The 26,744-nt window shown below is 45.2% G+C and overlaps 1 protein-coding gene and 1 long non-coding RNA gene across 4 annotated transcripts in view; one reads left to right on the forward strand and one right to left on the reverse strand.

The window, feature by feature from the left end:
- Positions 1 to 3,532: 3,532 nt before the first annotated feature.
- Positions 3,533 to 13,587, reverse strand: LOC140711423 (uncharacterized). Its single transcript, XR_012092609.1, has 3 exons — positions 13,488 to 13,587; positions 8,440 to 8,665; positions 3,533 to 3,877 (listed from the first exon to the last, which is right to left on the reverse strand). It is a non-coding gene; the product is annotated as an uncharacterized lncRNA (long non-coding RNA).
- The window catches only part of FARP1 (FERM, ARH/RhoGEF and pleckstrin domain protein 1), a 295,496-nt gene continuing 281,043 nt past the window's right edge, over positions 12,292 to 26,744 (forward strand). The window contains exon 1 of one of the 3 annotated variants that reach the window (XM_038007719.2): positions 12,292 to 12,427. The gene's annotated coding sequence lies outside the window, so the exon portion shown is untranslated. Of the gene's footprint in view, positions 12,428 to 12,974; positions 13,142 to 26,744 lie in introns of those variants that run through there. The other 2 variants (XM_007960723.3, XM_073014449.1) reach the window with 2 other exon arrangements.

Consider the following 26,744-nt stretch of genomic DNA (forward strand, 5'->3'; position numbering starts at 1 on the left):
CTCAGGGATTGGCTAGATGCCATTGGAAAGTCCTTATTAGGGCTCGTAATTTACACAGAAAGAAACGAAACTCAATAAGAGAATCGGCACACACAAAGCTCTCAAGTCAGCAAAGGCTTTGGAAGGAAGAATCATAAAGAGGGGATCAGGGTTTGTTTTTTTTTCTTCAGGTGGTGGAAAAAAATGCCAAAAGTACTAAGATTACATATATAGGAGCATAGATTCAAAGAATATGTTAGAAAATTATCAGGGCCAGGCGGGGTGGCTCATACCTGTAATCTCAGGACTTTGGGAGGCTGAGGCAGTTGGATCACCTGAGGTTGGGAGTTCGAGACCAGCCTGACCAACATGGAGAAACCCCCGTCTCCACTAAAACTACAAAATTAGCCGGGCATGGTGGTGCATGCCTGTAATCCCAGCTACTTGGGAGGCTGAAGCAGGAGAATCGCTTGAATCCAGGAGGCAGAGGATACGGTGGGCCAAGATCGTACCATTGCACTCCAGCCTGGGCAACAAGAGTGAAATTCTGTCTCAAAAAAAAAAAAAAGAGTGTCTCACACCTGTAATCCCAGCACTTTGGGAGGCCGAGGCAGGCGAATCACGAGGTCAGGAGATAGAGACCATCTGGCTAACATGTCTCTACTAAAAAAATACAAAAAAAAAAAAAAAAAAAAAAAAATTAGGCTGGCATGGTGGCAGGCGCCTGTAGTCCCATCTACTCAGGAGGCTGAGGCAGGAGAATGGCATGAACCTGGGAGGTGGAGCTTGCAGTGAGCCGAGATTGTGCCACTGCACTGCAGCCTGGGTGACAGAGCGAGACTCTGTCTCAAAAAAAAAAAAGAAAAAAAAGAAAGAAAGAAAAAAGAAAATTATCAGTTTGGATAATTGCAAGGAAAATGCAAAAAGTATGAAATGACAGTTTAATTACTACTAATGATAGTGCAATTGCACATCAATGTCCACAAAAAATAAATACGTAGGAATATTGGTAGAAAGACTTCTATTATAATGTAATTTTGAGAGGTATATCCTGATGCTTTCATTCTTTCATCTATTAGACATGTTTTACATGTCACAGGCATTCAATTAGTATTAGCAGAATGACTGAGATATGGTGTATGACCTCTTGGGGCAAGTAAACAGCCTGAGTCCCTTTTGTCAAGGATGAAGGGCTTTCACCTCTTGGTCTGTCCACCTGTTCACCCACCTCCTTATTCTTCCCCAGAAAAATTGCTAGCTGATTGGGACGTGCTTGTATCGTCTATGCTGCTAGTGGGCCAAAACAGAACATTGAGCCACAGCTGAATATGGTGGAGCACAGTTCACTTGTGGGCTACAAACGAACATTGATAGAAGAGGAACTACAAAATAGTCTTAAACATGGGAAAGCACACAAGTTCACAAATGGGAAAGAAAAGCAAACTCCTGTATATGAAGACATCCTTTTTTTTTTTTTTTTTGAGACGGAGTCTTACTCTGTTGCCCAGGCTAGAGTGCAGTGGCGTGATCTTGGCTCACTGCACCCCAGGTTCAAGCAATTCTCCTGCCTCAGTCTCCCGAGTAGCTGTGACTACAGGCGTGCGCTGCCACACCTGGTTAATTTTTGTATTTTTAGTAGAGACGGGGTTTCACCATGTTGGCCAGGATGTTTTCTTTTTGTTTTTGTTTTTGAGATGGAGTCTTGCTCTGTTGCCCAGGCTGGAACAGTGGCATGATCTCAGCTCACTGCCTCCTCTATCTCCCGGGTTTAAGCAATTCTCTGCCTCAGCCTCCCGGGTGGCTGGGATTACCGGCGCCCACCACCATGCCTGGCTAATTTTGTTTGTATTTTTAGTAGAGACAGGGTTTCACCATCTTGGCCAGGCTGATCTTACTGCACCTGGCCTAGGATGGTCTTAATCTCCTGACCTCGTGATCCACCTGCCTCGGCCTCCCAAAGTGCTGGGATTATAGGCGTGAGCCACTGCACCCAGCTGAGACATCATATTTAACCTATCAGACTGGCAAACAACACACAAGGGTGACAGCCTACTCTGGTGAGGCGGGCGGGGGTGGGCTAGCAGGAGTGAAGAGGAATCTCATGTTGCTGGTATAAGTATAAATCGCAACCACCCCACGGAGGAAAATTTTGTGGTATCTATCAAATTACAAATGTACAACATTTTGACCCTACGATTCTGCTTGTAGGAATTTATCCTCTAGTTATATTAGTATCTGTGCAAAATGACACGAACAGTGTTATCCATGGAAGCATTTGGGCATAATATCAACTAAGAAACAATTTAAATGCCCATCAATAAGTAATTCTTAGAGTAAATTATGGTGCATCTCTATAATGGAATACTATGTAGATGTAAAAATATGAGAGAAATTGATATGAAATTAAGCATTGATATGACATTATTTTCAAGATTTTCCTGGGAAAAAAATAGTATGAAATTCTATCTTTGCTGTTAGAAAAACAACAACAACAACATATATCTAGGTTGGCTTGAATTCTCTAGAGAGATAAAGAAGCAGCTAAAAGATAAACATGTCTTTTTCTGGAAAGATAAAGAAGAAGCTATAAAGATAAAGATAAAGTGGTGACCTGTTTGGAGGTAGGGCACATGGCAGCAACAGGGGAACAGGGTAGGAGGAAAGCTTTTCATGAACTACCTTTTAATAGAGTTTGATTGGAATTCTATCTTTTGAATTAGAGGATGAGGATGATGTTAAGTCTCCATGTTTGCGCTCTCCATCTGTGCTCACTCACCCTTGCTTCGGTTTCTTGCAGCTTGGGGTCATGCAGAGAATGGCGAATCCCTGCACCATTTGGATTTAGGTTCTGAGCTAAGCCTCTGCTCCAGCCTGGCCCTCCCAGAGCTACGGTGATTGTCCTGGGCCAGGGATTCTCAATCCAGACGCATGCTAGGATCTCCTAGGGAGCCTTAAAAGATCCTGATGCCCAGGCTGCACCCCAGACCAGCTACATGAAGATCTCTGGGTGGGGAGGAGCACCTAGGCATCAGTGCATAACAAAGGTCCCCAGGCCATTCCAATATGCACCCAAGTTTGAGAACCAGTGGCTTGTTTAAAGAATAACTTCCTCATTTCACATGCACTATCATGCTCGGTCTCTTTCTTTCTCCCTCTGGGACTTCACAGGGCTCTAGAGTGACCAGCAGGGCAGTGTTTAAGCACTTACTTACTCTTGCTATGACTTTAGTAGCCTTAAATACCATGTGAGTCTATCCTGAGCCATCTGTAACTAGACATTGTTACCAAAAAAAAAAAAAAAAAAAAAAGACATTTGAGAGAATATTAGAGTCCTCCAGTTAGAACCAGTTCGATGAATCAAAGATTAATACCATGAATTGAATTTAGAAATTCCTTAAGAAATTTGTGTTAATATATACAGAATATATTTGAATTTATGATGATATTTTTCTTCATTTAGAGCAAGAAATTTGTAGGTGATACAGCAATTAATCAGGTGATAATAGGGCTGAATGTAATATTTTTTCTGACATTTTATTTTTAACACCTTTATTGAGATATAATTTACATACTATAAAATTTACCCACCATACAATTTACGCATTTTAAGTGTACAATCCAGCTTGGCACGGTGGCTCATGCCTGTAATCCCAGCACTTTGGGAGGCAGAGGCTGGTGGATCACTTGAAGTCAGGAGTTCAAGACCAGCCTGGCCAACATGGTGAACCCCGTCTGTACTAAAAATACAAAAATTAGCTGGACGTGGTGGCATGCACCTGTGATCCCAGATACTCGGGAGGCTGAAGCAGAAGAATCACTTGAACCTGGGAGGTGGAGGTTGTAGTGAGCCAAGATCATGCCACTGCACTCCAGCCTGGGTTACCAAATAAGACTCCATCTCAAAAAAAAAAAAAAAAAAAAAGTGTAAAATTCAAAGGCTTTTAGTATATTCAGAGTTTCACAATCATCTCCACAATTTTAGAACATTTTCATCACTCCAGAAAGAATCCTTGTACCCATTAGCATTCACTTCCCATTCTCCTCCAACTCCCCAGCCCCTGGCAATCTCTACTCTGTCTTTACAGATTTGCTGACTCTTGATCTTTTCTAGAAATAGAATCATATACAATAAGGTCTTCTGTGTCTGGCTTCTTTCACTTATGATGTTTTCAGGGTTTATCCATGTTGTAGTACGTGTCAGTACTTTCTTTTTATTGCCAAATAATATTCCATTGAATAGATATACCATATTTTGTTTGTCCATTCATTATTTAATGGGCTTCCAGGTTGTTTCTGCTTTCTGGCTACTTTGAATAATGCTCATATGAATTTGTGGACATGTTTTCATTTCTCTTGAATATATAACTAGGAGTAGAATTCATCATTTTATTATAAAATGTTCAAACATACAACAAAGTTGAATTTTACAGTGAATGTCCCTCTAGTCACCACCATAATTCTATTAAAATTTTAATCTTCCTTTGTCACATATCTATCAATCAGCCTTTTTATTTTATTTTTGAGACTGAGTCTTGCTCTGTCACCCAGGCTGGAGTGCAGTGGTGTGATCTCGGCTCACTGCAACCTCCACCTCCCAGGTTCAAGTGATTCTCCTGCCTCAGCCTTCCAAGTAGCTAGGATTACAGGCGCCTGCCACCACGCCTGGCTAATTTTTTGTATTTTTAGTAGAGATAGGACTTCACCATGTTGGCCTGGCTGGTCTCGAACTTCTGACCTCAGGTGATCCACCCGTCTTGGCTTCCCAAAGTGCTGGGATTACAGGTATGAGCCACTGCACCCAACCAAATTTTAGCTTTCTTATTCGGTATGTGGTGCTCAATGCATTTTTGGACAACAAAAATACTTCAGGTAGTCATCAACAATGACATACCTTCCCTTTATGTATCATTTCATTCTCTGAGAATCAAAGGGCAAGATCGTAGGCCGGACTGAAAATAATTTCAGTCTATGACCTTCTTTTGCTTCCCTCCTAAAGTTCTCCTTTTGAAAGTGAAGTGAAAAATAAATGACCTGAAGTCTTTACTTTTTAGCCTACCCTACTTTCTATCCTAAAAAAGTGCATTTTGAATACTTTCTCCAGTTGTCCTAGATTTTTGAATATGGAGGCACAACACAGGATCACGGCTAAGAGGGTGGCCTCTGAAGCTTGACTGAGTCTGAATCTCTTTCTTGGCTGTGTACTGTGTGTGACCTTGAGTCAATTACTTAGCCTCTCTGTGTCTCAGTTTCTCCTTTGTAAAATGGAAATAATAATACAAGTCCAAAGAAGTTGAAGTTGAAGGTCAAAATGTCAGCACTCTTTTTTTTTTTTTGAGATAGAGTCTGACTCTGTCATAGGCTGGAGTGTAGTAGTGTGATCTTGGCTCACTGCAACCTCTGCCTCCTGGGTTCAAGCAATTCTTGTGCCTCAGCTTCCCAAGTAGCTGGGACTACAAGGTGCATGCCCCCATACCCAGCTAATTTTTTTTTCTTTTCTTTTCTTTTTTTTTTTTTTTTTAGTAGAGACGGGGTTTTGCCACATCGTCCAGGCTGGTCTCGAACTCCTGAGCTCAGGCAATCCACCCACCTTGGCCTCCCAAAGTGTTAGGATTACAGGTGTGAGCCACTATGCCTGGCCCAAAATGTCAGCAATTCTAATCAAAATTGTAATATGATTATTTTCAGAACTTAACAAAATGATACGAAAATTCATGTGGGGCCGGGCGTGGTGGTTCACGCCTGTAATCCCCACACTTTGGGAGGCCGAGGTGGGTGGATCACAAGGTCAGGAGTTCAAGACCAGCCTGGCCAAGGCGGTGAAACCCTGTCTCTACTAAAAATACAAAAATTAGCCGGGCATGGTGGTGGGCGCCTGCAATCCCAGGTACTTGGGAGGCTGAGGCAGAATTGTTTGAACCTGGGAGGTGGAGCTTGCAGTGAGCCAAAATTGTGCCACTGCACTCCAGCCTGGGCGACAGAGCAAGACTGTCTCAAAAAAAAAAAAAAAAAAAAAAATTAAATTAAAAAAAATAAAATAAAATAAAATTCATGTGGAAAAACAGACATGTAAGACTAGCTGGGAAAACTTTTGAAATTAACAATAATTAATGAGTACAAGCACTATCAGATAGTAAAATACATTATGAAGCCATAAACACAAACATTTTGGTAACTGACACAGGGATAGGCAGATGAGTAGAAAAGAGTATTCGTGGAAAAGCGGATCCTAAAGTAGGACAAAGTTGGCATTTTAAATAGAAATGGAAGATGAAAGTAACATGGGTTTTCAAATGGTATCTGCTCAGCCATTTGGATAAAAGATGTTGGCGGCATGTCTCATTTCTCATGCCAGAATAAGTAAGATAAAGATCAATGATAAAATATAAAAAAAATTAAAGTATAGAAACATGATGATTTTTTAAAACATCTTGCATAGGGAAGACATTTCCAAGCATCATGCAAAAATGTGAAATCATAAAAGTAAACACTGACAAATCCGACAATACAAAAATTAAGAACTTGTTGTGAAAAAGGGTACCATAGTAAAGAACGCAAAAAATATTCACTACATGACAGCAAAGGGCTAATTTCCTTAATATATAAAACATTTTAAGAGTTAACGAAAAAAGATAACCCAATGGCAACACGAGCAAAACACATGAAGGGCAGTTGATGGATAAACACCAAAAGATAATTTTTTAAATAATGAGATTTTGTTTTTGTCTGTAAGACTGACAAATATGCCCGGGCGTGGTGGCTCATGCCTGTAATCCTAGCACTTTGGGAGGGCGAGGCAGGTGGATCATGAGGTCAGGAGATTGAGACTATCCTGGCCAACATGGTGAAACCTTGCCTCTACTAAAAATACAAAAATTAGCCTGTAATCCCAGTTACTTGGGAGGCTGAGGCAGGAGAATCGCTTGAACTGAGGAGGCAGAGATTGCAGTGAGCCTACATTGCACCACTGCACTCCAGCCTGGGTGACAGAGTGAGACTCTGTCTCAAAAAAAAAAAAAAAAAAAAAAAGACTGACAAATATTAAGTTTGCCAATATCCAAAGTGGGCTAAAGAATGATCATTCTCAAGCATGGTTAGTGGGTTCATTTATTGTTCCACAGTAAGTCATGCAAAGCTTAATGGCATGAAATTACCAGTTTATTGGACGGGGAATTTGGAAAGAACATAGGGTTCTTCTCCATCCATGGTGTCCTTAGCTGGTATGACTCAAAAGTTTGGGTGGTTGGGATGGCTGGGAACAGGGACAGTGGGAGCTGGAGAACTCATTCTGAGGTGGCTTCTTCACTCATGTCCTGACACGAGGGATGGGATGGTTGAAAGACCAGCTCATCTGGGACTGTCAAATGGAGCATCTCCAAATGAGCCTCTTGAGTATGACAGTCTCAGGATTGTTGGGACTTCTTACATGGCCACTCAGACCTCTAAGAACAAGTGTATGCAAAGAACAAGTTAAAAGCAGCATGGCTTATTCTGACCTAGCCATGAAAGTCACATCACTTCCACTGTATTCTATTGACTGCAAGTCACAAGCCTGTCTGGATTCAAAGGGCATAGACATAGATCTGACCTCTCAGTGGGAGGAGTGTACAATAATTTGTGGCCATGTTTTAAAATCTCTGCAGTGGAAGAATAATTTTTTTTTTTTTTTTTTTTTGAGACAGATTCTTGCTCTGTCGCCCAGGCTGGAGCGCAGTGGCGCGATCTCGGCTCACTGCAAGCTCTGCCTCCCAAGTTCATGCCTTTCTCCTGCCTCAGCCTCCTGAGTAGCTGGGACTACAGGCGCCGCCACACCCGGCTAATTTTTTGTATTTTTAGTAGAGACAGGGTTTCACCGTGTTAGCCTGGATGGTCGAGATCTCCTGACCTCGTGATCCACCCGCCTCAGACTCCTAAAGTGCTGGGATTACAGGAGTGAGCCACCACGCCCAGCGGAAGAATAAATTTTTGCAGTGTCTTTGAAGTACAATTTTGCAATATCTACCAAATCTTAATATACAACTGTTTTTTGAACCAAAGACATCCCACACAGATAGTCCCGGGATTCCTGTCCTCTACCTCCCTCACTCTCTCCTTAAGCTATTCTCCATCTGGTTTCTGTCACCAGAAGTAAGGCCCCTTCCCTTCCAAGGTCTTGATTCTTTGCAGAAGAATAAGGTCTCACCTCCAGATCCCAAATATCTTGTAAATTCTCCAACCTCAGAAGTCTATTTCATGTCAGTTGCTTTCTCTGTAGCTCAGTTTCTGCTGGTTCCATTAAGGGCTGCTGAAATTGAGCTCAAAAACCCAAGATTTCCCACCAACTACACAAGGAGATTCATATTCTTCCTGTTGACATGACTTTGAAACTGCTCATCCTAATATTCTTCCTCCTACCACATTATGCTGTGTTATCTATTGCTGCAAAACAGGTTATTCCAAAATGTGGTGTAGAAGAACACTTACCATCTCATGCTTCCTATGGGTTAAGACTCTAGAAATTGCTTAGTTGGATCCTCTGGCTTTGGGTTCCTTATGACACTGACATCACTTCAAGTCTCAGCTGGAAAGGACTTCTGTATTACATGGTTGTTGGCAGAATTCAGTGCCTCCAGGGCTGTTGGAGTAAGGCTTCCCTCTGTTCCTTGCCACTGTTGGTCCTCCATAGGACATCTTACAACATGGCAGCCAGCTTCATCAAAACGAGCAAATGAGAGGGCAAGACCATATCAGTAAGAAGTTACAGGCCTGGTGTGGTAGCTCACATCTGTAATCCCAGCACTTTGGGGGGCCGACGAGGGTGGATCACGAGGTCAGGAGTTCAAGACCAGCCTGGCTAAGATGGTGAAACCCCATCTCTACTAAAAATACCAAAATTAGCTGAGCATGGTGGCGCACGCCTGTAATCCCAGCTACTCAGGAGGCTGAGGCACAGAATTGCTTAAATCCGGGAGGCAGAGGTTGCAGTGGCTGAGATTGCACCACTGCACTCCAGCCTGGGCGACAGAGCAAGACTCAGTCTGAAAAAAAAAAAAAGTTACAGTGCTCTGTGACCTAATCACGGAAGTGACATTGCCTTCCTTTTCTGTATTCCATCCATTAGCAGTGAGTCACTAGGTCACACTCAAGGCAGGGGGATTACACAGATTGAGCCCACCACAAATGCTACAAGCAGATCTCTTTCCAACTTGGGTTTTAATACAGGCTGCCTCAGTTACTGACAGTGCATACTGTCACGTCCAGAGAGCAGCATCACCCTAAACCCAGATTCCCTGAAAGGTGATATGTTTAAGGGGTGCTAACTATGAAATAAAAAGTGGTGTTTCACTGTGACGTGTGATCTCTTAATATAAAAGATTTACGTGCCTCCACACACTTTTGTATATGACCAGAAAATTTCTGAAAGACTGTAAAAACTGTTGGGAAAATTATTTCTAAGAAGCGAGATTAGGGATGCAGGAAGGGTTCCTTCTAGTTTTTACTTCATACTCTTCTATACTGCTTAACTTCTTGACATGTACACACGTTTTACAGTAAAACAGCTAAAATTAACAAGAGGAATTGTTAAGAACAGGGTGATTCCTTAATCCAAAAAGATTTTTAAATAACCCATGCCACAGCTTGGGATAAAAGGGGGATCTAGGGGGATTATACATTTTTATATTCTGAAAGTTAAGCATAAATGACACACAGTGACAAACACCTAAGTTTTTCAGAAGTTGATTTTCCAGGTTGAGGATTTTCCAGGCCAAGTACCCCTGGCTTTACAGGGAGAGGAATTTAAAAAGTGCTTTCTGGCCAGGCACGATGGCCTCATGCCTGTAATCCCAGAACTTTGGAAGGCCAAGGCAGGGGGATCACTTGAGCCTATGAGTTTGAGGCTGCAGTGAGCTATGTTTGTGCCACTGCACTGCAGCCTGGGCGACAGAGCAAGACTTTTTTTTTTTTCTTTCTTGAGATGAAGTCTCTCTCTGTTGCCCAGGCTGGAGTACAGTGAAGCGATCTCAGCTCACTGCAAGCTCCGCCTCCCAGGTTCACACCATTCTCCTGCCTCAGCCTCCACAGTAGCTGGGACTACAGGCGCCGGCCACCATGCCTGGCTAATTTTTTGTATTTTTAGTAGAGACGGGGTTTCACCGCGTCAGCCAGGATGGTCTTGATCTCCTGACCTCGTGATCTGCCCACCTCGGCCTCCCAAAGTGCTGGGATTACAGGCTTGAGCCACAGTGCCCCGCCAAGACCCTCTCTTAAAAGAAACAGTACTTCCTATTAGGTTAGGTACCAATCGCAGAATGTTGGTGAGAACTGGGAGGAAACGGAGGAAGTTCTCTAGTGTGACCCCGTCACTTTATAACCTCTCTAACTAGATTCCCAGAACTGCCCCTTCTCCCCTCTCTTTTCCCCCATTAACTCTCTCCCCATGGGCTCCTGCCCTCAGCCTGCAAACCTCAGATTTGCTCCTTTAAGTCACCTTCACAAATGTTGATAATGTTGAGATAAGACAGCATGGGATGTTATGTATTATGATCTTATTGATTAATATGATCAATATGTGTTATTATAAGTAGTTTTAAGATCACAACTAAATCTAATTCTAGACATACAGAGACTATGAAAGAAATGCTGTAACATGTAGAAAATGTTGGTCTTGCAAAGAGGGTGACTGGGAAAATGTCACTTTTCTAATTTTCTATGCTTTCTATGATTTTTTGCTTTTATTATTTTTATTTTTTTGAGACGGAGTCTCCTTTGTTGCCCAGGCTGGAGTGCAATGGCATGATCTCGGCTCACTGCAACCTCTGCCTCCCAGGTTCAAGCGATTCTCATGCCTCAGCCTCTTGAGTAGCTGGGACTGCAGGCGTGCACCACAACGCCCAGCTAATTTTTGTATTTTCAGTAGAGACGGGGTTTCCCCATATTGGCCAGGTTGGTCTCGAATTCCTGACCTCAGGTGACCCACCTGGATCAGCAAGTAACACCTGAGAGCTTGTTAGAAACAGTCTCAGACTTACTGAATCAGAATCTGCATTGCAACAAGATTCCCTGGTGATTCAGGTATACATTAGAGTTTAAAAAGCAGCCTACAGCAATTGTTCTCAAACCTGACTACATGTTGGAATCACCTGCGGAACTTTGCTGATGCTGATGCCTGGGTTAGAATCTTTATATATTTGGCTGGGGTGCAGCCAGAGTGTTGGTTTTTAATCGCAGGTGATTCCATGAGTTTGAGACCCACTGTCCTAACACTGTGGGCCTCCAAGTGTGATCTCAGGACCAAAGCAACACCACTATCTGGGAATTTGCTAGAAATGCAAACTCTCAGGCCCCACCCCAAACCTACTGAATTGGCAGCTCTGGAGCTGGAGCCTGAGGGTCCTTTAGCCCTGCAGGCGATAAGCAAGCCCTGCTTGCTAAGGTTTCATTAGGTAGGTCGGGGATGGGGCCCAGTGTTCATTTCTTGACGTTTCCAGGGGCTGCTGCTGCTGGTCGTGGTCTGAGAGCCACACTTAGAGAATCACGGGCAGAAAAAAAATCTGATGTGACACACAGCTTGTTGGGCTGACAGAGCCAAGCCTCAAACCCACCATTTCTTCTCTTTAACCACAGACCACCAAATCTGCAAGTGTTAAATCTCTGCTCCTCCCCAGGAGCTGCCCACAAGCACCCCCTACTTCCAAGACCCCTGTTCTTGTCTCAACCCGCCCTTCTGTCAGGGTCCCTACACTCCACTTCTGCTTCTGTCCAGCTGTGAGTTCACTCGAGGCCTCTCCCGTGAAATCCGCCCTCTGGGTATGAGGTCAGAGGAACTCCTGTAAGATGCAAAAGGCCCAGGGTTCTGAGCCAGTGGCCTCCGAAGGCCGGAATCCGCTAGCCCCGGGTCTGGCAGAGCGTCACTTGCTGCGCCCTAGGCCTCTTCCCGCCACGGTTAGAGAGAAGGACTGGAGGCTCAGAACCGGGTGGAGAAGGTAACGCGGCAGCTGCTGTGTGGGGACGTTGACTGTGCCCCTAGATCGCTGCCTCCTGGGTCCTGAATCTTGATCCCTGCTCCGTGGAGTTCCCGAAACCCCGAAGGCACTCAAGCACCACAAGCCACTCCTAACCTCCCCCACCCATTCCCCAAGAGCACTGTCCCCCGAGGCTGGGCGGGCGGGAACTGTCATGGGATTCGCTCGGGCGGAGGGCGCTGGCCCAGAACGTGAGCGGGCGCGGGGTGGCCGCCGCTCCCCCGAGCTTAAGTCCCGTGCAGCCCGGGGTGGTGCCGGAAGCCCGTGCCTGTGGCTCCGGGGGAGGGGAGGGCTCGGTGGGTCCCTGAAGACGGTCCTCCCCGCGCGACGTCGCAGGCGAAGCAGCCCCAGGCAGGACCTCAAAAAGCGACCTGCAGAGTCCGAGCCCCTGACCGCCCGCCTGCCGCTCCCGGCTTCGCCGTGCACACACACGTCTCCCGCTCTCCCCGGTTCGTTTTTCGCCACAGCGGCCGGATTCGCGTCTCGCCGGTGGCGCTCCCCGCGCTCGGTTCGGTAGCGCCGCGCGGAGCCCGGCCCTGGCCGGACGCCCAAGAGAGGCGCAGATCCCCGGTGGCGCGGTGGGCTCAGGAGGCCCCTGGGCGCACCTGCCCGAGCGGAGCGGAGCGGGGCGGGGCGGGCGCAGGGCGCGGGCCCGGACGCTGGAGGGGGCTGTGGCTCTCCCGCGTCCCCGCCGCTCGGGCTGCGCGGCGCCCGCCTCCCCCCTCCGAGGGGCCGGCCCAGACCGGGGAGGGGCGGCGGTCACAGCACTTCCCGCTCGCCGGCCTCGGAGGCGGTGGGTCCGGCGCGGGCGCAGCGGTGCGGGCGCTCGGCTGGGGCGCGGGGCGGGGACGCGGCCGCCGCCCGCTTTGCGCCGCTCCTCCCTGCGCTAGTGGCGCTGGCCCCGGCGTCGAGGCGGCCATGGCGACCCGGAGCCCGCTCCCCACCCACCCCGCCTGCTCCGCCCTCCCCTCCGCCCCGCGCCACCTTTGATGGCTCGGACCTCGGCCGGCCACCGCCAGCCCCGCTCGCGCGCCCGCGCCGCCGCCGCCCGCGGGTATTAATAGCCGGCGCCGCCGCGCCCTCGGCCGCCGGAGGCTTGGGAGCCGCCGATCCCGGAGCCCGAGCCGGGAGAGGGAGCCGCCGCAGCCGCCGGCGCTGTGGAGGTAGGAGGCGCGCGGTGAACAATGACCGCGGCGGGAGGGCGGGGGCCGGCGGGGTCTGGGCCGCGGGCTGCAACTTGTGCGAGTCCAGGCTCCCGCAGCGCACGGCCGGGGCCGCTGGCGAAGGTGGACGCGTGGTCCCCGGGGTCCTGCTCTCCGCAGTCTGGCGGCGGGTCGGGCCCGGGCAGCCCCGGCCACCATCGCAGGAGCTTGGGGGCCTCGGGGCTCCGCGCCGCCCCCTGCGCCCCTCTCCCCTCACCTCCGCCGACCTGGGGCTGCGAGGCTCCGCGCCGGTCCCCGCTAGCCTCTGCCGACCCCGGCGCCCTTCCCCCGCTTCCTCCCGTCCTACCCGCCTGCTGACAGCGCCGGACGCCGCTTCCGGACCTCGGGCCGCAATCTCGGCCCCTGAGGCCGGTTGCGGGCCGGGGAGGTGGCCGCTGGCGCGGTTGCCACCGCGCCGCTGGGTGCCCGCCGCTCGCCCACGCGCGGCGCGAGGTTCCCGGCGGGTGACAAAGAGGAACACACCCTCTGCCCAAGTTAGATTTGTGTCTCTCTTTACTGTCTGCCTTTATGCAGGGCAAAGTTTTTATTTTTTATTTTTTTAAGCAAAGGACAGATTGTTTTGCAGCGAGCATTTCCAAACAACTTCTGATTGTGGTTTTACGATTCAAGTTCCGGAAACTTTAGCTGTGTGATCCCGCTGGACCCCAGAGACTGTGTATGTGTGTGTGTCTGTGTGTGTGGTTTTATTTGAGGGGGGAAATATGAGTTCCCTGTAATGAGTCTGGATCTCGTTTGTGGCAGCTGGAGACCAGCGGCTGTTGGGGATCGAGTAGTGTTCCCCAGAAAGGAGGGAGCCAAGGCTCACAAAGAAGCGAGGCCCTGGTGTCTGATCAGCTCGTGGAGACGTGGGAGAGCCTGCTTCTCATCTGGAACAGTTTAGCAGCCTCGGCCTCCCTCTCTCTCCCAGCCCTGGGGAGTACCGGTGGCCTCTGGTCGTTTTAGTTTATTTTGTTAAGGCCGTTCTCTTTGTCAGTTTACCAGGTTTGACCGCCCAGCCCTGGCCTCTGCATGGAAACCTCTGGGCGCCCCTCTCCTTCCAGTAGGCAGCATCTTCTGAGGCAAACCCTGGCCTAACACTGGATTCCGTTTAATTTGCTTTGCACGTGGTGACTTGCGGAGCCCATTTCAGAACATCCTCCAGCATTGTCTTGCTTTTCTTATTCAGTCTGAACAAGGGGAGGAGAAAGAAATATCTTTCTGGTCCTGAAAGCTTTAGGGGAGTTGCCTTAAAAATTGGCTTCGTTGTTCCGGAGACTTTAGGAGGGCCCTGCTTCATCCTATCTTTGGCTTTCTCCCTCCTTCCACAGTGTTCTTGTAGGGGGTTTATTCTCAGTCTTTCGGATGGGTTGGCCTCCAGGATGTGACAGTTTCTGACAGTGTGCTTCATAAGTGGGTACAGCTAGCACATGGCTCACTTTATATTCCTGCAGCATCGTTCTGCAGCAAGGCATCAATATTGGAGTTACTCCAAGCACAGCGAAGCGTTTGTGTTTTTAGAATGTCTGGCTAATAGATCTGCTTCTGGGTAAAATAAATAGAAGCATTATTGGGCAGTGGCTGCTTTACTGAGGGAATTGTTGGTGGAGACAGTGAGTAGATGCCTTCCTAGCCCAGTGCCTCCCAGAATCTCTTACTTGTTTCTTTTATGTGAACGGGAAACTAGAAATACTTGGTGTGCAGGTAGCTGTGCCTCCTAGAGGCAGGGATTCTATGGTGTCCCCATCCTGCCCACCCCCGCCCCGTTATTTGGGGTGTGGTGTTTCATTGAGAAGTTTTGTCATTGTGGGAATCCTTTGGAAGTTTGGTTTATGATGCCCCCTTTCATAGTGATATTATCTTCCTTGAATTGATACCGGGATGGATTTATTCCTTGGTTCATAATAGAATGCTAACTTTGTAGCCAAACTTATCAAAGAAGAGTTAAAATAATTATCCCAGAGAAGTTTCTTTCTGGGTTATTGCATTCACCTCAAAATTATCCTGAGTTTGCAAGGAACCTGGAGGAATGTTTTTGTTTCACTTTTCATTAAAATGTCCAAGGGGGCTGGGCGTGGTGGCTCACACCTGTAATCCCAGCACTTTGGGAGACCGAGGCGGATCACTTGAGATCACCAGTTCCCAGCCTAGCTAATATGGTGAAACCCCGTCTCTACTAAAAATACGAAAATTAGCCAGGCATGGTGGCAGGCGTGTCTAATCCCAGCTGTTCAGGAGGCTGAGGCAGGAGAATCACTTGAACCCAGGAGGCAGAAGTTGTAGTGAGCTGAGATCGGGCCACTGCACTCCAGCCTGGGCGATAGAGTGAGACTCTGTCTCAAAAAAAAAAAAAAAAAAAAAAAAAAAAGAAACTGCCCAAGCAAATTTTGTTTTGTTTTGCTTTTTGGTTAAAGATACAAATTAAATATAGCATTGAAAGAGGTAGTTTTTTTTAAACAGTGAAGCTTATACTCATTTAATTTATTGAACATATAATAGCTTAATTCATTTGGAAAAGTGTAATACTTATGAGGAGGATGCTTGTGATAAATATCAGAAAAAAAGAACTCTTTTCACCCTGGAGGGGATTAGAGAATACTAGAGAAAGGATAAAAAGCTGGTTTCTGCAAGCAGAGTAGACTTAGGAAAAATGGCATTGTGATTTTCCCAGAGGATAAGAGAAATTCTATGGATTTGTAAGTACTGTACTTGCCTGATTTTTTTTTTTTTTTTGAGATGGAGTTTTGCTCTTGTTGCCCAGGCTGGAGTGCAATGGTGCAGTCTCGGCTCATTGCAACCTCTGTCTCCCAGGTTCAAGCAATTCTCCTGCCTCAGCCTCCTGAATAGCTGGGATTGCAGGAATCCACTACCATGTCCAGCTAATTTTGTATTTTTAGTAGAGATGTGGGGCAGGGGGGGCGGTTTCTCCATGTTGGTCAGGCTGGTCTTGAACTCCCGACCTCAGGTGATTTGCCCGCCTCGGCCTCTCAAAGTGCTGGGATTACAGGCGTGAGCCATGGATGTTTTGATAGCATGGTGGACTGATGTTTTGTCCACCTTGCCTGACGTTTTGATAGCATGGTGGACTGGACATTTTAAAGAAGCCCTTTGTAACTGGCCTGCCTCACTGCAGATAACTGCTTAGTGTTTTTAAGAAATGCACTTTCCTCACCAGCTGAAGCTGCCACAGATAAGAGGGGCAGATATAATCCTGTAATGCAGGTGCTAGAGTCTTGCTACCTTGGGTGCACAGGTATTCCCTGTATTGGTTACCAGTGGCCTGGGAGGGGAGGGTGTGGGATCTTAGGCGCTTGTGGCAGTCTCTCTCCTATTTGCTGCTTTGGATTGAAAGGAGCCTCTCCAAGCCTTGCTATTGAATGGGAAGCAGTGGATCAACTTTTCTTGCCTTTTAGTGTCAGAGTTTATTCTGTGGTGGTACTGGGTGGCAGTCCTCTTTCTCTCTGTTTCAGCCATGGTGACTGAGGTAGGCTGTTACCTCCTTAACCACTTCCACATGGCCAGGCAGATCAGTGCCAAATGGTTTTCATTCAAGTTACTTCAAATCCTGATTTCTCCATTCCCGTTCTGCCAAATGCAGCCTTTGTTTTTAATCAAGAAGCCCCCAGAAAACGTGTATTTAAAACTGGCAACACTTTTTATAGGATGCCCTTGCCCTGCTTTGAGTTAGTTAAAAATGTTTGGCCAAGTGGATACTTTGAGCAAAAGTGGATCATTGATACATTACTAAAATATCATGCTTGAAGCTTTTGATACTAACCCAGCAACACTGAAACTGAGGCATGCTCAGTGCTGCCTGCAAACTATTAACTCAGATGGTAAGTTTTCTTAGTTTAATGTGGGTGGAAATTATAGACAAACTTCAGGACTTGCAATTAATGTGGAAATTCATCATTTACACTGAATTTCATATGTAAGACTGTCATATTTGTTCATACATTTAAAAAAGCCTCAGGCCACACTAGACTGCCTTTAACTCTCAATTATGATAATAACCTCTGACCACAAGAGTAACTTCACTTTATGTGCAGACTTTTGACGAAATGTTTTGCATAAATTATCAATTAGAAGACTTAAAAATCCAGTATTATGATGACTTTCAGTTTTTGTTCTTGTTCACTTAGGATCTAGTATAGTATTTGAATATAGCAAACCCTTGATAAATTCTTGTGTTCTGTTTTCTTTTTGAAAGAGGGTCTCACTCTGTCACCAGGCTGGAGTGCAGTGGTGATCATGGCTCACTGCAGCCTCGACCTCTTGGGCTCAAGTAATCCTTCCATCTCAGCCTCCCAAGTAGCTGTGACTACAGACGCATGCCATCGCACCCAGCTAATTTTTTCTTGAAAAATTTTTTCTTAGAGAGTCTCACCAACATATTGCCCAGTCTAGTAAATCCTTGTTGAATGAATAATAAATCCAGTTTTTACCATCCCTTCAAATTAGTCTTTAGGGTTTTTAGAGGAAACTTGTTATTAGAAATGATAGATTGAAGTTCTGGCAGTTTGATATTTGATTTTGTTTTCATTTCATTCTGATTCAGCAATTTAATCCTTAAAGCTGAGTCAGATTGTAAAAAGACAGAGGTTCCTTTTAAAAAAAGACAGTAAGGTGAGGTGGCTCACACCTGTAACCCCAGCACTTTGGGAGACCGAGGCGGGTGGATCACCTGAGGTTGGGAGTTCAAGACCAGCCTGACCAACATGGAGAAACCCCGTCTCTACTAAAAATACAAAATTAGCCGGGCATGGTGGCACGTGACTGTAATCCCAGCTACTCGGTAGGCTGAAGCAGGAGAATTGCTTGAACCTGGGAGGTAGAGGTTGTGGTGAGCTGAGATTACAGCCATTGTACTCCAACCTGGGCAACAAAAATGAAGCTCTGTTTCAAGAAAAAACAAAACAAAACAATAAAAGCATGAAGAAGAAGGTAAAACAAACTTGAAATCCTACTGTCTGTTACTGACTCCTACCTTAGCATTTTGGCATCTGTTCTTTTATATAGCCTTCTCATTTCTTAACCTCCCCCAAATTTGACATTATACGTGTTTTATATAGTACTTGTCTGTAAATTGAATGTGCTCACCGTTCCTTTTTGTACTTTGAAGCTTGCCTTCTGGGATACATTTTCCTTCTTCCTGAGATCCATCTTTTAGAAATTCTGTTAGCATCTGTTGGTGGTAACTTCAGTTTTTGCATATCTTAGATATCTTTGTTCTTGAATGGTAAATGTATCTAGTTGTGCAATTCTGTATTGTTCCTGTATTAGTCAGCAGGGTTCTGGTCCCATTCCTCTTGCTGTCTAATTATTTGTAAGTAGTCTGTCTTTTCTCTCTGGCTACTTTTAAGATCCTTTGGTGTTCTGCAGTCTGGCTATTGACATGTCTAGGTATTTCTTCTCTCCTTTACTTTTTTTTTTTTTTTTTGAGTCAGGGTCTCACTCCCGTTGCCCAGGCTGGAGTGCAGTGGCATGATCTCGGCTCACTGCAGCCTCAACTTCCTGGACTCAAGTGATCCTTTCACCTCAGCCTCCTAAGTAGCTGGGACTACAGGCAAGCACCACCACATCTGGCTAATTTTTTGTATTTTTACTAGAGATGGGGTTTTGCCATGTTGCCCAGGCTAGTCTTGAACTGCTGGGCTCAAGTGATCCTCCTGCCTCGGCCTCCCAAAGTGCTGGGATTATGGGCATGAACCACCAGCCTGGCTCTCCTTTACTTTTATTCCTCTCTCTCTTCCCTCTTCTCCGCCCCTTCTCTTCTGCTCCTCTTCCCTGCTCCCATGCTCCTGTCTTTCCCATCCTCTTTATTAGTTTATTTTCTGTTGCTCAGCAATATTTCAGTGGCTGGATATGCTGTGACTTGCGTATCTACTCACCTTTGGCCATTCAAGTTGTTTTCAGTGTTGGCTATCATGAATGCAACTGCTGTGAACATTTGTGAAGAAATCTTTGTGTAGAGATATGTTTTTTATTTTTCCTGCTAGGTCTTAAGTGTGTGCGTAACTTTGTAATAAGCTATTTGTAAGAAAGCGTTGGCACCATTTTATATTCCCACCAGTGACGTATGAGACTTCTAGTTACTCCAATCCTGACCAACACTTGAAATACTCAGTCTTTCCTTGTAGCCATTCCAGTGGCTATGTAGTGATATCTCACTGTGGTTTTGTTTTATATTTTCCTGATAACTAATGAAATGTTTTCATGTACTTATTGACCATTTGTATATCTTCTTTTGTGAGTATCTGTTAGATTTTTTTTTTTTTTTGAGACAGAGTCTCACTCTGTCGCCCAGACTGGAGTGCAGTGACACAATCTTGGCGCGCTGCAACCTCCGCCTCGCAGGTTCAAGTGATTCTTCTGCCTCAGCCTCCCAAGTAGCTGAGATTATAGGCATGCACTATGCTATTTTTTGTATTTTTGGTAGAGATAGGGTCGAAACCCATCCCTGGAACCCTGGCCCATCATGTTGGCCAGGCTGGTCTCAAACTCCTGACTTCAACTGATCCGCCTGCCTTGGCTTCCCAAAGTGCTGGGATTACAGACGTGAGTCACTGCGCCCGGCAGATCTTTACTGTTTTTAATTTTTTTGTTCAGATTGTTTTATATAGCTTTACTTAGTATACTTGATATACAGCAAACTGCACATTCTTAATGTCATCTTATAGTTGTAGGAGTTCTTTATATATTTTCTGTATAAATCCTTTGTAAAGATCTATATAGTATGAATATTTTCACCCAACCTATTTTTTCCTTTTCATTTTAAAATTATCTTTTGAAAGGCAAAAGTTATTAGGAAAATGTTTTATATGGTCTAGTTATTGAACTTATTTAACGTCAGGAAATATATTCAGTGTTGGAAAAATAGCACATTTCTTTAAGGCAAGAGAAAAAGAGCATATTGCTCCTTTCAAGGGGTCAGGCTCCATTTACTGGATGGCAATAGAACAGTTTTGTTGTTATCTAACTAAAACGGAGTTGGAAAAAACCTAAAGATGAAGAAAAAATTACCTGCTTAATTTGAAAATATAAGCAAATAAGTGTGTAACATTATGATCAAATAAACAGATTTTAAAAGTCCCAAATTGAGTTGTGTTTGTTCTTGTTCCCACAGAAGGATTATGGGAAAAAATGTTTTGGAAATGAATGAAAAATGGGTGCCTGGGCAAAAGCAGGCTGTAACATTCTAAAAAGAGGTTAGTGTGGCAGATACACAGCTCTGCAGTCTTGCTTTCTGCAGTTTCAGTTACCCACGGTCAACCACAATCTGAGTAAACAATTCACAGGTCTTAAACGGTGCGCTGTTACGAGTAGCGCCATGAAATCTCATAGCGTCGCACTCTGTCCCTTCTTCATTATGAGAAGAAGGTGAGTACAGTGCATTAAGATATTTTGAGAGATCACATTCTCATAAGTTTTATTACAGTATATTGTTGCTCTGTTTTATTACTAGTTGTTGTTAATCTTACTGTGCCTACTGCATACATTCAAGTTTACCGCAGGTATGTAAGTGTAGGAGAACACAGAGTATATGTAGGGTTCAGTGCCATCTGCGGTTTTTAGGCATCAACTGAGAGTCTTGGAATGTAAACCATCTGGAGAGGGGGACATTAGTTTCTCTGTTTTGGTAGTAATTATATCTTTTTATTAACGTATTCCCCTTAGTTTCTGGGCCAAAGAACAAAAATTGTAAGGTCAGGAAGTATGTTTCTCTAAGTTTTGGTGTTCTTGCTCATAGAAGCCCAGTGATAAACATTGGTTGATTTGAACTAAAATTTGTGAAATGTACACTCTCTATGACATTTTAGAATAAGGAAGACACAGGATGATATCAAAGGTGACAAGAATTTGGAGTATAGGTGTTGAAGCCAGACAAACCTGCCCTTACATATCTTTCATCTTTTTTTTTTTTTTTTTTTGAGAAGGAGTCTCGCTCTGTCACCCAGGCTGGAGTGCAGTGGCGTGATCTTGGTTCACTGCAACCTCCGCCTCCCGAGTTCAAGCAATTCTCCTGCCTTAGCATCCCAAGTAGGTGGGATTACAGCTGCATGCCACCACGCCTGGCTAATTTTTTATTTTTAGTAGAGAAGGGGTTTCATCATGTTGCCCAGGTTGGTCTCAAACTCCTGACTTCAGGTGATCCACCTGCCTCGGCCTCCCAAAGTGCTGGGATTACACGTGGGAGCCACCATGCCTGGCCATATCTTCCATCTTTGATGTTGGACAAGTTATCAATTTTCTTTGGCTAAAACCTCAAGGGGACATTTAAGAGTACATTTATCTGCAAGTGGCACAATGTCTGACTAATAGCAGTTTCAGCCATCAAATACTGAGTTGCTTCAAGTAATAAAGGGGTTCCCAGTCCATGTCTTAGCCCAAAATATCATCAAGGACCCAGATGCATTCTGTTCTTCTACTCTGCTGCCCCTCGGCATGTTGATTTTTGCACTTGGACTTGTTGGCCCGTGGTTAATTAGACTGCTGCAGCCTAATTAGTTATTATACCTAATGACAGTTGCAGCTCCAAGCTTCATACTCTCACACCTTTGTTGTTACCAGGTCAGTAGCAGCATAGGCTTCTCATTGAGCAAAATTTTTCCCAGAAGCCTCCAGCATCTGGGAGGTCTTTGAAGAGGATTCTGGGGAATGTTTGTGTGCTCTTAAAAAGAGACCCAAAGACTAGATGTGATGCCTGGAATCACAGCAGCCATGTTGTTACTGGACCTGAAGCAGGCAAGAGGGTGACGGAGCTGAAAGGTAGAACCAGAGTCCATAAATGCATCATTGAGTCATTTAGATCTTCTACACCTGAGCTTAGCATGCTAAGTACTAATCTGGTTTAGAATACCAAAAAATACATGAAGTTACTTTCTCATCCTGCTTGAGTTGGGGTTTTCCTTTAGTGCCATCTAAAGCATCATGACTGATCTATTAATTGGGAGACTTTATCTTTCATCTGCTATTTAATATTATCTATGAGAAAACTGATTGCTACCTGTTAATTATCTGGAAAGTGACTTAAAGTCTCATCAAATCACTGTTAGAGATGATCTCTTTGTAAGAACTTTAGATGTTTGATAATGTGTGCAAGTCATGCAACTGAGTCTATGTGAATTTCACCTCCTTTTAAGCTGACCTTGCAGGGCATCTGCTTGGAATCTACTATTTGGCAGTTTGGGTTACAGAACATACTTGAGAGTATTGCTTCATTTCTTCAAGAAAAAAAATGAGGGAAGCGCTAGCCATTTCTGTCAATCTAGAATAGCATCTATCTGCACATTTAATATTGTTAGGAACTTTCTGAGGAACTTATTAATCAGGGGTTTGTGATCTTTCTTTGTAATCTTACTGGAGGTTTTGGTTCTCTAATATCAGGTGTTGGCAGGGGCTAAGATGGATCCAAGTGGAGTGAGCTGTTTGGAAATATCAGGATATAGGGGAAACCAGAGATTTTCTAAATGAGACAAACATTTTAGTGAATCTGTGAAGAAAAGTTAAGTGATTTAATAACGTTAAAAATATACATACATATTTATTTTGACACAGACTCCCGCTTTGTTGCTCAGGCTGGAGTGCAGTGGCACAATCTTGGCTCACTGCAACCTCCGCTTCCCAGGTTCAAGTGATTCTCCTGTCTCAGCCTCTCAAATAAGTGGGATTAAAGGTGCCTGTCACCACACCTGGCGAATTTTTCTATTTTTAGTAGAGACGGGATTTCACCACGTTGGTGAGGCTGGTTTCAACTCCTGACCTTAGGTGATCCGCCCGCCTCGGCCTCCCAAAGTGCTGGGATTACAGGCGTGAGCCACCATGCCTGTCCTTCTTTGAGTTTTAATGTGTAGATTTGTGTAACCAAGTCCACAGTCACGCTAGGGGACATTTCTCTCAACTCAGAACATTCCCTTGTGCTGCATCCCCAGCCCCTGTTAACCACCCATCTTTGTTCTGTCGCTATCTATAGTCTGGTCTTTTCCAGTATGTCATCTAAATGGAATCTTAGCATTTGTAACCTTTTGAGACTGGCTTCTTTCATTCAGCCTGATGTCTTTGTGATTCCCATAGCTCACTCACTTTTGCTGTCTAGTTAGTAGCCATCATATGGATGTATCACAGTGTGTTTATCCATTCACCTATTGAAGAACAGTTGACTTGTGTCCAGTTTGGGGCAATTATGAATAGAGCTGCTACAAACTCTCGCACACAGGTTTTGATGTGGATGAAGTTTGATTTCTCATGGACAAATAGCTAGAAGTGAAATCCTTACCAGCACTTGGTATCATCAGTATTTTTTAGTCATTTTAATAGGTGTGTAGCGGTATCTCATCATGGTTATATATTTTTTTAACCTAAAAAAAAGTATAGAGAAAAACATCTTTAAGAAGGGCTTACCTGAAGATGTGACTAAATTATTTCCTGGACCCTCTGACAGAGAAAGACTGGAGGAGCTTTGCTGGCTGCCTGCGTTTTGAAGGAATGGATTGGAAAGAGCAATTTGTGTCTAAAATCTCCAGGCCCAGAATGGAACAGTGTCAGCGGGAATAAATAAGATGTGAGTCCTGTAGGTGCTTATCTCAAAGACCTGATGGGGCATGTAGGTTTAATTCCAGTAACTAGTTTGTTAATTCTCTATGTGAATATATAGGGATAATCATTCAAAAATAAAATTACCGAAGCAACTGCAAGGCCTTGTGGAGGTGGAGAAAAGAATGCAGGCGCCACGGCATGCCTTTGTTATCTATCGCTGCATGACACATTACACCCAAAGTTGAGTGGCTTGAAACAATGCTAAATATTGATCATATTTTGCTGTTTTTGTGGGTTAGGAGTTTGGAAGTGGCTTCAGTGAACAGTTCTGGCTTGGAAATTTGCGATAAAGATGTCAGCTAGGAGCTTGGCATGGTGGCACATACCTGTAGTCTCAGCTACTCAGGAGGCTGAGGGGAGAGGATCGCTTGAGCCCAGGAGTTCCCAGCCTTGGCAGCATAGCAAGACCCCATCTCTATTTTTTGGAAAAGTCAAATGGGGCGGGGCGCGGTGGCTCACGCCTGTAATCCTAGCACTTTGGGAGGCCAAGGCAGGCAGATCACCTGAGGTCAGGAGTTCGAGACCAGCCTGACCAACATGGAGAAACCCCATCTCTACTAAAAATACAAAATTAGCTGGGCGTGGTAACGCACGCCTGTAATCCGAGCTACTCGGGAGGCTGAGGCAGGAGAATCGCTTGAACTGGGAGGCGGAGGTTGTGGTGATCTGAGATTGCGCCATTGTACTCCAGCCTAGGCAACAAGAACGAAACTCAAAAAAAAAAAAAGTCAGCTGGGACTGTGGGGTCTGCTACCAAGGAGCCCGATAAGCTCCTTAGACAGGGTGCTTGAATACCTTACAACATGGTGGCTAGCTTCTCCCAGAGTGAGTGAACCATGAGGAAACCAAGGCGAAACTGCTGTGGTTTTTTTAAATTTTAATTTTACTTATTTTTGAGACAGGGTCTCACTCTGTCACCCAGGCTGGAGTACAGTGGTGTGATCTTAGCTCATTGCAATCTCTGCCTCCCAGGCTCAAGTGATCCTCCCACTTCAGCCTCCCAAGTAGCTGAGACTACAGGTGTGCACCACCATGCCTGGCTAATTTTTGTATTTTGTAGAGACGGGAGTCTCACAATGTTGCCCAGGCTGGTCTTGAACTCCTGAGCTCAAGTGGTCATCCGCTTTGGCCTCCCAAAGTGCTGGGATTATGGGGGTGAGGCACTGTGCCTGGCCCCGCCATGGCTGATATGCCAGCCATGGAAGTTATATACTGTTAATTCCACAGTATTCTTGGGCCTACTGCCAGCCATGACTTAAGGGGAGGCAGTTACACAAAAGTGTGGATGCCAGGAGGCAAGAATCATTGAGTGCTATCTTGGAAGCTGGCTGCCACAGGACCCTGAGGTAGCTGTGTTCAAATCCCCGCTCTACTTCTCAAAAGTTGCGTTGTCTAGAGCAAGTCATTTCATTTGAATCCCTGTTTCCTCCCATATTTTAAAAATAAAAATAATACCTTCTGAATAATGCCCATTATGATACAAATAATGGATTCTAAATAACTAATTATAAAAGTCCTCGTGATCAGTGTTTTTTAAGATTTGGAATTTTGGCCATTTGGAATTTCTTTTGAGAATGAAAGATATAAAAACATACTCTGGCAATTTATAAAAGACTTAAGACGTGGTAGCTGTTATATATATTATTTAATATAAAGCTTTGAATCTGAACTGTATGTAAGCATAAAAACAAACATTAAATTATAATAACGTTCTTTTTAGTAAAAGTCTTAGTCATACAGCTTCTTTCACTTTACTTATTTTTATAGATAAGATCTTGTACCATCTCCCAGGGTGGAATGCAGTGGCATAATCATAGCTCACTGTAGCCTTGAACTCCTGGCTCAAATGATCCTCCCACCCCAGCTTTCCAAAGTGGGGGGATGACAGGCATGAGCCAGTGTGCTTGGCTAATTTTTAAATTTTGTGTAGAAATGGGACCTTGTTATGTTGCCCAGGCTGGTCTTGAACTCCTGGCATCAAGCGATCTTCCTGCCTCAGCCTCCCAAAGTGCTAGAATGAGCCACTGTACCTGGCCCCCACTAGAATCTGGGTTTTTTAAATGTAAATTTTTATTTTTTTAAAAAGACGGTGTTTTGCTGTGTTGCCCAGGCTGGCCTCGAACTGTGCTCAAGCAGTCCTCCTTCCTTGGCATCCCACAGTGCTGGGATTACAGGCATGAGCCCCTGCACCTGGCCTAGAATCTATATATGCTTTTATTTATGTTTTCCTTTCCTGCAAGGAGTAAGCCAGTGACCGAATTAGCAAAACCCAAATTCCTCATCTAGTCTTCAGTAATACCCCCAAATAAGAAATACCTAATTTGAGGTCTGCTGGGTCATGCCGGAAGGACACTGAGAGACATGATTCATGAGTTTAGCATGTCTGCAGAGTGGACATGAAGGATCACCCCACTGCATCACCACCTCTTTATGGAGATTCTAGAAAATGCTCACTTGTAAAAGTAGTTTTAGAATGCATGAATCAGCACCCTTTGAGTTGATTTGAGTAGTCAAGAAAAGTTTTGGTTTTGAAGTGATCATTGTGTGAAATCATGTTACTGTTTTGCTGGAATTGATAATGAGCCTGGCTGGAAGAAACCTGGTGTTTTAGCCCCGTTTTCTTTCCCAGCCTCCTGTACTTCCCTCTTCCCTCTGATCAGTCCCCCTCCCCCATGCTCGTCTAGGTGACCTTCTACAAGCCACAGAGCCTTCCTCTGTCACATCTCCCCATCTGCCACTGCCCCGGCCTTCCACCAAGTCGTTCTCTGCTCTGAGATTCACCCAGTCCCTGCCTGCCTCCTTCCAGAAGCCTTCCCTAAGGCTAACGTCTCCTCCCTGGTGCCAGTGTGGACCCTCCGTGCTTTTACTGGCGTGTTTACTCTCCTCCCCACTCATTTTGGTTATTTGAGCACTAACATTTACTGAACATTTGAAGTCCTAGGCTGAGTTCTAACAGCCCAACCACCCTGAT

Source organism: Chlorocebus sabaeus, chromosome 3 (genome assembly GCF_047675955.1).
Source record: "Chlorocebus sabaeus isolate Y175 chromosome 3, mChlSab1.0.hap1, whole genome shotgun sequence".
Taxonomy (NCBI): domain Eukaryota; kingdom Metazoa; phylum Chordata; class Mammalia; order Primates; family Cercopithecidae; genus Chlorocebus; species Chlorocebus sabaeus.